Below are 13,304 nucleotides of genomic sequence, written 5' to 3' on the forward strand. Positions count from 1 at the left end.
TCTCTCTCTCTCTCTCTCTCTCTCTCCGTGCGTTTTCAGGACCCATCTCTAATTCGGTGAAGAAATCTCTCTCTCTCTCTCTCTCTCTCTCTGTCTGTGTACAGCAGGGTGCGAGAGAGAGTGTGTGAGAGCTTAGAGCTTGCACATGCAGCAGGGGCAGTGAAGACGAGCTGAGCTGGTGATTGGCAATACGTGATCGTAAGAGCGTTGCATACTGGAAGCAAAAAGATGACGATTGCAGAGGATGTAGCTGGTAAGCAGCCAAAGGAGGTTATAACGTACATGGCAGTAAGTGGATTTGAGGCGTCGTAAGCTCCCGATAACTTATGGGATAGTGGGGAGATTCATAAGCATATATTCAATGCAGGAATCGGCGAAGGAGTGTTGACCTTCCAGGCTTGCATGCATCAACAAGCACACGAGTAAGCAGCTCTCATATGTAGAGTAGGGGAAGGCCGTCTATCCCCACTGCACGGATCATGAATTATTTTATTCATAGTTCTGAATTAGTCGAATGTATCATGTATGTACGTCGCAAGAGACGCTCCTCCAGTGAGCTGTAAGGTGCGCAACACCCTGCTTGAGAGAGAGAGAGAGAGAGAGAGAGAGAGAGAGAGAGAGAGGGATTTAACAGGTTGGCAACTTTGAAGCACGATTTGTGCTTCTCCAGTGAGCTTCTCGCTATCATGGTGCCCGAGAAAGACAAAGCTGCAGCAGCACCGTCCGCGCCTGCAAAAAGTGGAGGAGATGGTAGGCAGAAGAAGAAGAAGAAATGGAGCATATTAGGAAAGCAAAAGGAGAAGGTAAATAACATGGTCTTGTTTGATCAAGTGACACGATGCGACAAGCTTGTGTTGGAGGTGCCCAAGTACAAGCTTATCACATCAGTCCTCTCAGATCGATCGCACATAATTGGATCACTTGCTATGAAGGCTATAATTAAGGAGTTGGTGCAACGAGGTACAATTAGAGCTGTTTCACCTCATGCTACCCAACATATCCGCATTTGAGCAATAAACATTTAAATCATTTTAATCTCATGAGCATGCTATGTAGGAACGCTATCAAATGTTGTTTCTTTGATGTTATACAATAGTTGCAATGAGAATCATTTTTTGTGCAAAGAAAAAGTTACTTAGTATAGCACCAAATGTTATTTATTTGATGTTATACCACAGGTGCAATGAGAATCATTTTTTGTGCAAAGAAAAAGAGGGATGTCTCTCTCACCTTTAAAAACGGTAAGTTGACCACGACATAGTATGTTGATTATGCTTCTCACCAAAAGGATGAAACAAAGTTCTTAAAATGCACTTGATTGATAAATGATTCATGAAAGAGGCATAGAAGAACTCTTCTAATGATGGTCTTTTTTAAAGTATTGCTTGATTTTTCAAACATGCTAAAAAATACTTGCAAGGAGAAAAATATTCAACTAGAGTGAAAAACTAATGCCATGATTGATATATAATAGCTATGTAACTTATCATTATGTGTAAGGATGTGCAGGATATACATGCATATTTGTGAGTTTCAGACCATAAATATGCATGTATAAATAATTTTGAATCTTTTTTTTGCTCACAAATATTGCTGTCAAGAACATGAAATTATACACATTGATAAGTACTATTAGAAAAAATATTGGTATAAGCTTTCCAGTGATTCTTTAAATAACAAATCATCGTTTTTGGATCAAAATGATTTCATCATATTACGAGTTATAAAATTGTAGTACAATTTAATAGGAAAGACTTATTACAAGCTTTATACTTCTCTATGATTCTATGAACAAAAAATCGTCTTTCATGGGTAAGATCAATATGACATATCATTACATTTTGGGTTAGAATATTACACTATAGATGTATATACAAGGGGAATATCACTTCAGTACAAATAGACAAATTGATAATTATAAGGCTATTCTTTAGCTTCTCTTTGATCTTTGGCTTCTCGATTCTCAGGCTGTTCATTAGCTTCTCCTTGATCTATAGCTTCTTCGTCCTTAAGACTTCTCTCATTCTTTGGAAAAGTTGCTTCATCTTTCATACTTTCATCCGTCATCACTAGTTTCCTCTTAGTAGCTGTTTTCTTTCGTTGCTCAAAGAACTTAATTACCTCAGGCATTCTTTTTTCCTTAGGCTTTAGAGGAAATGGACTGAATTTCAATGGGGAAAGCTTAGGTATGCCCTTCATTTTGTGCCTCTTTTTTTGAACCTTGGAGACTTCTTTTTCTTGGTGGTTGTCATTTTCTTGCATTTGCTCTTCGTTGTTGCCTATCCTTTGGAAATTTTAGTTGGGAGAAGAAAATCTGGGTCTATTAGTGTAATTGCCCTATCTAAAACTAGTTCAATACACTTCTCGCATATACACCACATGCATGCCTCAGGGAAGTCTTTACACTGTAACAAAGCACACAAGTTATTTGAAGTAGCAAGAGACTTTCACTATAAAAAGGATAAAGCATAGGAGACTTACATTCACCCCCTCTACATTTAGTAACTTTGAATCTATTATCCTCGAAGCATTTGAAACCACTCTCGAGCCACCACTATGTACGCCATTTTGCAATGGGACCTCTTGAAGCATAAACTTGAAATGGCTCTAAGGATCAGCAATGCCTTCAAAGCTAGTGTTCAAATGGGTAGTAATAAGTCTAGCAGCACTACATATATTAACTTATTAGTGAATATTATAAACTTTATCCAATAAAGATAAAATAAAGAGTGTTTATTGACGATACATCTTTGATTGGCCATAAATTCTTGAAAGAGAATTCAAAAAAATGATCTCTCTTGCAAGAATATTGATATAGATTAGACTCCAATGTCCTCTGCAAACCAAAACGCAAGTGAGCAATAATAATCCTAAAGACAAATCATCAAGAGATAGAATGTTGAAGAAAGTACATTTCAATGTATGAAAAAAAAATATGATGGTTTGTGACACTATCAAAGTTCTTAAAAAACCTTGCAATATTTGAATCAGATTTTGAAAACAAATCCACTAAGATAAGTGGATCAATAAAAATTATGGTCTTAGCAATATTAATGCTAAGAGAAGCAACATATGTCCTGTATACAAAGTAAACAATGAATTAAAAAATGAGTGTAATATAAGGACCCTTGGAAAAATTCATTATAAATAAAGAGAAGAAAAAGACCTTACCTCAAACAACAATAAACTACTAAATTTGTTACTTGAGTATCCTTTTTCTTAAATAGGATCTTATCTTTTGGACAAATGCTGAGGTAGTCTTATTTCTCATGACTAACATAAACATTCACGACCATTTGGCTGTACACTTTTCCCGTTCTCTCATAGTTCACTAGGCCAAGAGTCAAAATCTTTCTTTGCTAGATCAGATCCTCATTTTCTATTGCCTCTTTCCTTTTCTCCTCCATGACAAATTTCTACTCACTTGCAACCCTTGTAGGATACAAATGGGTAACCTCTTCAATCTTGGGTGCTGGTAGCTCTTTCTGCTTTCTTCTGGGTGGAACATTGAGAATTTTAAATGCTTTTTGATAGGTCAATGGAAGAGGCTTCAAAAATTTATCAAACCTATATCTAAGTTTGCTAACCATACTAAAGCTTTTATTCATTAATGTAATTCGATGTGCATGAGCAATTGCAATATAAGCATCATTCATAAGATCTATCACAAAATCCTCTGCTGCCTCTTGCAAGCATAGAAGGGTAGACAACTGCCATCTCTTGTTGAGGCCATCCACAGAAGCAATAGAGGACAACCTATCAGATATCTCCTTGACCAGTCTAAAAAATGTAGCCTTAGGAATGAGGTACCTGGTTGACTTTTGAGCTTTCTTGATCTCTGAAAAACACATCTACATGTAAAGCCATCTTGACTTTCTCTTTTTCCTCATAGGGGCTTCCTTGGCAAGCTGAGAGAGTAAGGAGAAGTTGAGGGCTCAAACTCACCAAATGACTTGTTCTCTGAGGATTCACGTGAACAAACTTTACCAGTTAGTGTAACAGGGATAACTATTTCTTCAACTGTCTCCTCAACACATCACTTAGTACCTTCTTCAGAAGATTTCTTTACCAACACCTTCATTGTAGTTTGTTTTGTCCTGGCCGCATTAAAACCAATACGGCACGATCAGGAAGCTAAATACAAAGGCGATTGACTCCTCTTGTGTGATATGGAAGCCGAAATAATACTGCCCAATACAACGCGATAGGCAAATCTAAGTTTGTTATTTGACCTTATCGCTTTGTATGGAAGCCAAAATGATGCTATTCCTTTAAACCCTTCTCCCTAATTCGGTTTTCCAATACAACTCAATTAAGCGAATTTGACTTCCTCCTTTAACGTTATCGCTTGGTATGGAAGCCGAAATGATGATAGGCATTGGACCCATCGTCCTCACTTCACACAAGTTTGCCAAATACAACACGACTAGGCGATTTGATTTCCTTTTTTTCCTTTATCGCTTCGTATTGGGGGCTTCCAACACAAGTGAATGAATGAGCAGTGTAGACGTACAGTACCTCTATTGATTGGATATGTCAGTACTGTTGGTCGTACGGCACCTCTGTCGATCGGTTATGATAGTTCTGTCCGGCAGTTGTGACGTAAGGTTTGAATTTGCGCTTGCACCAAATGAGAAGTTCTTATATACTTGGGTTGTTGATGTCCATGTGTCATGTTCTCATTTTAGCCACATTTGTTGTGATTGCACACAACCCTCTCCAACACTCCCACATCGCATTCATTTGTTTACCAGTATAATTTCCTAGAAATCATCTAGGTTTTGCACCTCCCATAGAGACATCTGCTAAGACCTCTCTTATTTTCTCTGAGGCTTTTGGATCGTGAACTTGACCTCCATGAAAACTCATTTTTGACAGTAAAGCCTCACATTTATCAATGCAGTCATTTGACAAAGATATTGGTTTTATTGAATATGCATAGTCAAGATGCAATCTAAGCAACTTATCAATCATTCTAATCTCTGCATGTAATGTACAAATATGAATGTTCCTTAGAGAGATTGAGTAGAGAGATTGAGAGACTAGGATCCCATAAGCTATCCATGTTTTTGAACTTACTCAAAGCTATAGAGTTTCAGGTTGGGGCTCTTCTTGCTGGCCGCAAAGTACTCCATTCTTTGGATCCCAAGCTCTCCATGCAATAAGTACAAGGATATTTTGCATTGGCCCCATTACTTAATCCAAGAATACATTTGATAGTTTTTAAGTTAGCACTCATATGCCATTCAACATTAAAACTACTAACACCATCAACTATCAACATTTCACCTTCACTTTGAGACTTTATAATATGAGGAATACATGCATGAGAGAATAATCATTTCAAGATTTCATGACTTTCAATTGGTACTTGGGCCGCACCAATCCACCAAAGTTCCATCTCGGATTGTATCTTAAATTTTTGTTCTTGTCCCCTACCAGTACTATAATCCAATGCCTTGTTCATGATACAGATGTAGAATCTTTCTATCTTTTGTTCCTTGTGCTTCATCCAATTTTAGTGCAAACTTCAAAATACCACCACATTCTTGGACAGTAAATTTATACATATGGACCATTGCAATTTGGACTCTTTTAAGATCAATCCAAATATTATTAAATGTATTGTATTAAAAAAATGTATTTTTAAATTGTTTTTCATAGGGCATAGGTCCTTCTATATGAATATAATCCCCAAAAACATATGGAATCCTACGATTCATAGCTGTCCTAGCAATTGAAACTGTAAGAGGCCGAGGCAAACCAAATGCACTTATTCTATGACATTTAAGATTTGTAAACCACAATTTAGAGAGAGCACGATAAGCTCTACGGCTAATACCCATACTGTCACATGTCTCCACTATTTCATTTGGTTTAATAGTTCGTTTTAAATCTTTCACTAACTCTTTCAGAGTTTGCAGGCTTCTCAAGTCTACATTTTCAGGTGATTTAAGAATCCTTATAATGTCCTTCTTTGTCATGGTTTCTTTAATAAGCTTAATCCTCTCATCGTTCTCTCGAATATTAATACTTGAAATATTAGAGACACATCTCTTTGCAAGATTTAGTCTCGTTTTCTTCACCTGACTACACAAGTCCATTATATTTTTAAGTGGTCTTTTTCTTTGTCTAAATTCTATTGGAGTTTCTTTCAAAGCAGAGTAGTTTTTCTTGCAATGACTGATTAGAGTTTTCAAGATTATCAACCTTGTTCGTTAGCTCAGAAATAGTTTTTTGTGCCAATGTTAACACTTCCTTCATTTCATACATTTGTTCTGTAAATGTAAAGTATGCAGAATATAAACTCATGCAATAGCCAAGCATCCCATCACAGCCATCTCCAACATACCTTATAAAGTTGTGAATATTGTAAAAAGGAGGATGGTTACATATAGAAGGGTCCAGAGGATAAATATTTCCATCCATCCATAAGTCTACATGCTTCTTTCCTTGTAATCACAACTTGTTAGCTTCATCCTTGTCCAACTATGCTTGATGGTGTATACTCCTCTAAGATGAATAGACAGGATCTAATGAATAGTAAGTTTATACTTGTGTGGTGGGGCTGCACTCGTATTGCTAGAAGAGGTAATGGTAAACATTTTGGTAGGGAATCCTAAACGGGGCAACAATATCACAGAGAAGGAAATAAAAACCACAGGAAAGAGAGGTGCAGAAAATGAACTTCTGAGGAACACAAATGAGTGGCGTCTTTTGGTGCGAAAATTCAACATACAAGATTTTGCAATTTCCAAGAGAATAAGGCTAAAAAGGTGACACTTAACCTTCATTAAAGATTGAAGATATTAATACCCGACTTGTTAAATGAATCATATATTCTCTCATTAATCACGTCCAGGCACTCAAATTTGGAGGGTTTTTTTCTTCTAAACCTCCTCCAATTAGCGGCTTAATCATTTTCTTACAAGTGCCGTTTTAAAACGTTTTTGGCCCTAATGGATAGTCAAGCTCTTGTCACTCATCCTATTATCTACCGACATGACAGCCTGGTGTGTGTAGCTGTCAATTATGTGTGTATTCTTAATAATTTGGTACATGAATTAACCATAGTTACGTAGTCGGTGGTTAGTTAATGTGGTCATTTAGACCTAGTTCATGTTGTGTATTATTTAGTAAAGAAGAAGAAGAAGATGAATAATGAAGAACAAGTGAGCAGTCAACTCTTTGTTGCCCCTATCTCTCTCCCATTCTTCTAATATGGTATCAGAGCCAAAGAGCTTGATGTCGCAGTGAATAGGAGCTAAAAAAATGGAGGTGGAATTGACATGTATAATTAATGTTAGGATTGCCATTGCATGAGTTGAAAAATGTATGCATTTCTTGTGTGGCTCATTCAAGGCCTATTGAAGCATCAAATGGAGGATTCAACGGCCTGCAATGGATCTCAAGGAGTGAGCTAAGTCACCAACATCAATTGAAGAGTAGCAAAACATGTTTTTATCCAAGGTGGACAATACCATTAGTGGCCTTAAATCTGCGTGGCAACACATAGAGAAGGTGCATATTCAAGCAGACTGCATGGAGTTTATGGTTGATGCCATTCATAGCTACTATAGAGTAGCATCTATGTAACATCTTGAGTATTTATGAATGAGTATTTTGGATAATAACCAACAACAGAAATCAATGTGGACAATATGTAAAATGTGCAAGTTTCTTTTTGAACTATGAATATGATTTCAGCAAATCAAATAAAGAGGGTATCTTATTGAGATACTGAGGAGTAGCAATGAATGCATCAAAGCAGTCCTAGATACCGAGTAGTAGCAATGAGTAAATCAAAGAAGGAATGAAGGTCACTTAGTCTGGCTTGAAATGTACTTGTGTTGGGGGTAAAGGCGCCTCTGCTTAGCCGCGTGTGTATTATTACACTGACAGTATTCGCCATTATACACTGCAAGTGGCGGGCGCTCGTCATGTCACTTTATTCTTTATTCTTTTAGTAACAGTTTGAATAAAGGAAGGCCCGATCACACATTGTGACTGTTGGAGTTCCCATTTGGTCTCTCTCTCTTTCTTACTCTTGCTCTCCGTCATAGCTCTTCCAAGCAAGCTTCGATCCTTCTCACCTTTCAACTAGTTTCAGAGCATGGATTCATGATTACTTCAGCTTGGTTTGTGACTCCTTCAGCTTCCTACTGATTACCTACACTCATTGGGTCTCCTTCCCGACAGCCATAGCTGACTCTCTTGAGCTCCAGCTTTTCGAGCACCTACCCGATCGCTTTGGGCACCCTTACGACATTCTAACAAAGGTATCCATTCACTTGCTTCAATTTTTCATTGAAGTTGTACAGTAGGGTTTGCAAGATCAACAACAGCCATATCTCCTATCATTGGAGCTTGTTCCCACCATATCCTGCTTGAAGCCTTTGTAGGCTACCTTGGGCTTGAACTAGGCCTTCATTGGCTTAAGGTTGATCCCTCTTCCACCTGGTATAGCCTCAATAGGAGCAATATAAGCCATTAGTAAATTAGCATGAATTTGCATCTGCTTCCTGTAGCCCTTGGACAACTCTTGTTGATGACCATGGCATATCTCTACTCAATGTGGCACCCCTTTGGCAATGATGCTTGACATGTTTTGAAGCCTCCTGAGCCTTGAACACTGATCTGAGGTCTTGTAGCCCTGTTTTGAACCAGTTTATAGTAGCTTACAGACATTAAATGTTAATGCTACACTAGCAATTGATGCCTATGCTTGTTTGGTGGAGCTTCCTAGTAAGCGATTTGATGCCTATTGATGACTGATTATTGGGGGATGCAAGACATATGTATTGCCTTGAACTTGGACTAATTTTTGGACTAAAAAATCTCAGTTTTGAATAGTAAATCATTGATGTAAAATAGTGGGGTGAGTACTTCATGTTTGCCTATGCCTCTTGGAATCGAGACATGCTTTGGTGATGTACTTTGATGTATTGACCTTCAAGGATTGAATTTGAGCTTGATTTGCTCTCGGATCATTGGTTGAGCTTGAGCTCTCTTTGCATAGCATTTGGATATCTATCTTTGATGTACTTATGGCATGTACTTTACTTCGTCCGATCTTAACACGCTTGGCTTATGCCACCTATACATGCCCGTTACATTGTCTGGAGTTGGATGCTATTGAGCCTTGCTTTGGCTTGAAATTTGATTGCTCAAAGCTTACTTTGGCTTGCCAGAGTTACTGTTTGGATGTACTTGATGTCTATGGATGCTACGGAGCCTATATGCTCAGGATGTCTCACTAATGCTTGATCTTGGACACTTGTCATAGTGCACTCTTACGTGCTTTTTTTGAGCTTTCTTGCTTGACATTTATGGCTTTTGTGCTAGTGGGAGCATCTTGATACGCTTGATAGACATAGAGCAGGTGGGTTTATGCGACTTGAGCATTTGGATACTTGAGACAGGGATCTTCACCTAAATGTTGCATGATTGATATACCGTGGTCCTCATAGATGTACTTGGGTTGATTTGGGCTTTGCATTCCCTGAGCATACACCTATTTGTGCCATGTCTTGCTAGTGTTGTGTACATTTTTCCCTATTACACATGGGGTGTGTCGAATTACTGACGGATTCATTTGATATGCTTGGGTGTTTGTTCGATGTTCGTATAACTATCACATGTTGATTTATGCCCACTTGATGCTGATTATGCTTTGACAGTCACAGTGGTTGACTTGGTGCTTTCATTTTGCCTACAGTTTGCTCTCATTGTATCTAGTTGTAATTTATTACAGCAAGCAGTTATGCATGGACTGACGTGGAATTTTCATGCTAAACCATCCTGATTTTATGTATTTTTGATGGTACTTGGTGGGAAGCATCATTAGCTATTAGTTCATCGTGGTCATTTTGTCTTGGTTTTGGTGGTATTTTGGTTGTTTACAGCAGAAAACAATACACAATTTTGAACTATCACTTATTATATTTAGTTTGTTACACCTACCTACAGCTGGCAAAGACATAGCGCTGGTCGATTAGTGTAGTCGGTTATGCACTGTTTGACTTAGTAGGTCATTTTCCTTTATATTGTATCTTATCTATTGTACATTGTATGGTGTGTGGAAGAAGAAGAAGAAACCAACAAGAAAACGTTTTGGCCTCCATCTCTCTTCTTGTGTTCTTGAGTGAGCTTCCTCTTGTGTATACAGTGTGTATTTGGCGCAACAGCTCAATCAACCCCCCCCACCACACGATTCTTGACATGGTATCAGAGTCGTGCCACTGAGAGAGGATGATTTCGAAGGCTGAAGTGAAGGAGAAGAAGCAAGGTTCGAGCAAGCAAGCAACGGATAAGAAGCTCTCCCATTCTTCCACTCTCTCTCTTGGATAGTGCATGTGGAGGCACCGAAAGCAAGGTCGAGCAAAAATCTCAGATTGCTGTGAGATTTGGTGTACGAGCAGATTATTGTATATTCTGCAGATGGACCCTTAAGGATTTCCTACAATTATTTTAGGCGTTTGAGGCTGTTTCAGGCCCCGTTTTAGAGCCGCAAGGTTGCGGACAACAATTTCAGGGTACACTGTGATTTCGACTATATTGACCGAAAGTGGGTATGTAGGTTACAAGTTACGAATCTGTAATTTTTGAGGTTTTTTCCGGTAGCAAACATAAGGTTTATCTGCAAACAGGTTGCAGATTACATGTACTATTGAGCAATCAGTGAAAAAGGTTGCTTGGTGTATTGCTGTGCACGTGTTATGGAAGATTGCAGAAGACTAGCTTGGTGTGTTATATCCTTGTTTGTGATAGTGGCAGAGAACAGTGGAAATTCCATTATTGAGAAGCTCGACAAGAACAACTATCCTTCATGGAAGTTCCGTGTGACGAACTTCCTCATTGGAAAGGGCCTTTATGAATTTGTTTCAGGTAAAGAAAATGAGCTAGAGCTGGGTATCCCTTCGATTACAGATGAGTTAAAAACATGGAAAGAGTGGAATGAGAAAGAAAAAAAGATGATGTACTGGCTATCTGCAGTTATTAATAATACTATACTGGGACATATCACGAATGCAGAAACTTCACATGCAGCTTGGACAATTTTTGAGAGCATATTGTCAATAAATACAAAGGCACGAAAGATTCAACTCAAGCAAGAGTTGAATGCCTTGAAGAAAGGAAAAATGTCTGTCAATGAGTATGTTTTGAAGGTGAGGAGCATTGTAGATGCGTTAGTAACGATTGATGCAATGTCGGATGATGATGATTTGGTTTCATCCACTCTGAGTGGCCTTAACAATGAGAAGGCATGGAAATCATTTGTTACTTCAGTATATGTACGGAAGCCATTTCCAGAGTTTGATGAGCTAATCTCTCTCATGATTACTAAAGAGATCAATATGCAGGGTGATTCTTCTGAAAGAAATGGTGAACATGTCCAAGCATTTTACTCGAGTTCAGGAAGGGAACGTGGTAGATCCTCTTCGAGAGGCCGTAGTATGGGACGTGTTGGCGATAACCAATAAAACAGGTTCAATCAACAGTTTGGTGAAATGCAAGTTTCTAGAGGCAGAGGAAACTTTAGAGGCAGGGGGAGCTCTAGAGGAAGGAGTGGATGGAAGAATAGAGGTTCTGATAATTCCGCTATTGTTTGCCATTATTGTGGCAAAACAGGCCATATTGCAGCCCATTGCTATGCAAAGAAGGATGATATTCGCAGTGGTAAATTGCAGCAAGGAAACTATGCATCATCTTCACGACAGAATGAAGACAAAAATGAGCGTTTGTTTGTTATGCAACATATGATGAATGCAGTTACAGGAAAGGGGATACATGATGATGTATGGTATGTTGATTCAGATGCATCTAATCACATGACCAGTCATGTTGAATGGTTTGGAGAGATGCAAGACTTACAAAACCCAGGTTATGTGCAGACGGGTGATGATTCATGCCACCCAATTTCACACATTAGAAAGGTTCCCTTGTCCTTGTATGATGGCCAGACAAAGAGTTTGACAGATGTATTGCATGTGCCATCAATTACAAAGAATCTAGTATTTGTTGGCCAAATGGTAGAGCAAGGGTTGCAGGTCCGACTCAATGCAAAAGGTTGTTTTGTAGAAGACTTTAATGATAAGTGCAGGTTGGTCGCAAAAGGAAGTAGAGTTGGCCGAATATTCACCTTAGATGCTGGAATTCCTGCAATGGATGCTGCTATGTATGCTAAAGGAAAAGGAGTAGTTGTAGATATTAAAATATGGCATAAATGTATTGGACATGCAAATGTGCAAAGGTTGAAATTAATGCAATCCAGAGGATTGGTTACAGGGTTGCCTTCTTTTACAGTTGCAGAATTGCATAAAGTCTATGAAGCATGCCAGTTTGGTAAGCAGGCAAGACAACCCTTCCCACATGATAGAGAAGTGAGTAGAAAAATACTTGATGTAGTGCATACTGATGTTTGAGGGCCTACACAGAATGTATCTCTTGGTGGTAGCAAATAATTTGTCACATTTATTTATGATTGTTCAAGGAAGTTATAGGTATACTTTATGAAGGAAAAAAGTGATGTGTTTGAGCACTTCAAATCTTTTAAGGCGGCTGTTGAAACAGAAACAGGCTTAAAAGTAAAGTGCTTGAGATCAGATGGAGGGGGAGAGTATCTCTCTAATGAGTTCAGTGGCTTCTTGAGGACTCATGGGATAAAGAGGCAATTTACTTGCAGGTATACCCTATACTAAAATGGTGTTGCAGAAAGAAAAAATAGGCATATTGCAAAAGTTGCACGAGCATTAATGGTTGAAAAGAATATGCCCAAAAATTTTTGGTCTGAGATTGTCCATACTGTTGTTTACATTATGAACACAACTCCCAAAGCTGCAGTTCATGGGATGACTCCTGAAGAATGCTTTACTTGCAACAAGCCTGATGTATCGCACTTGAAGATATTTGGCTATGTTGCATACGTTCATGTGCCATATGAGCTATGGAAGAAGCTTGATCCAAAGGCAAAAAAATGTGTTTTTATTGAATACTCTTTAGAGCAAAAAGGGTATCGCTGTTATAACCCTGTCTCAAAAGTGAGTTTAGACTGAGCAGGGATGTTATCTTTGATGAGATGGGAAGTTGGTATACACCTGCTGGTGATGTTTTGGATGATGATAATGATCAGGACAGCTATGTGTAGAAAGATAAACAAGAATCACGGAGTCTTAGTGGACCAAAAACATCATCTGGTACTACACCTACAGTGAGCCCTTGGTCTGGGAGACTAAGGAGTAGCCCCACATCTTTAGGTGGATCTATAAGTGCTGCAGGGAAGGACAAAGGAAACAAGAAAGTGC

At 38.5% G+C, this 13,304-nt stretch overlaps 1 pseudogene; it reads left to right on the forward strand.

The window, feature by feature from the left end:
* Nucleotides 1-686: 686 nt before the first annotated feature.
* Nucleotides 687-1,010, forward strand: LOC148039087 (small ribosomal subunit protein eS25 pseudogene; annotated as a pseudogene).
* Nucleotides 1,011-13,304: the final 12,294 nt, after the last annotated feature.

The sequence above is a fragment of the Lygodium microphyllum genome, chromosome 3 (assembly GCF_053477565.2).
Source record: "Lygodium microphyllum isolate KBCC chromosome 3, Lygodium_microphyllum_v1.1.10, whole genome shotgun sequence".
In the NCBI taxonomy this organism is placed as follows: domain Eukaryota; kingdom Viridiplantae; phylum Streptophyta; class Polypodiopsida; order Schizaeales; family Lygodiaceae; genus Lygodium; species Lygodium microphyllum.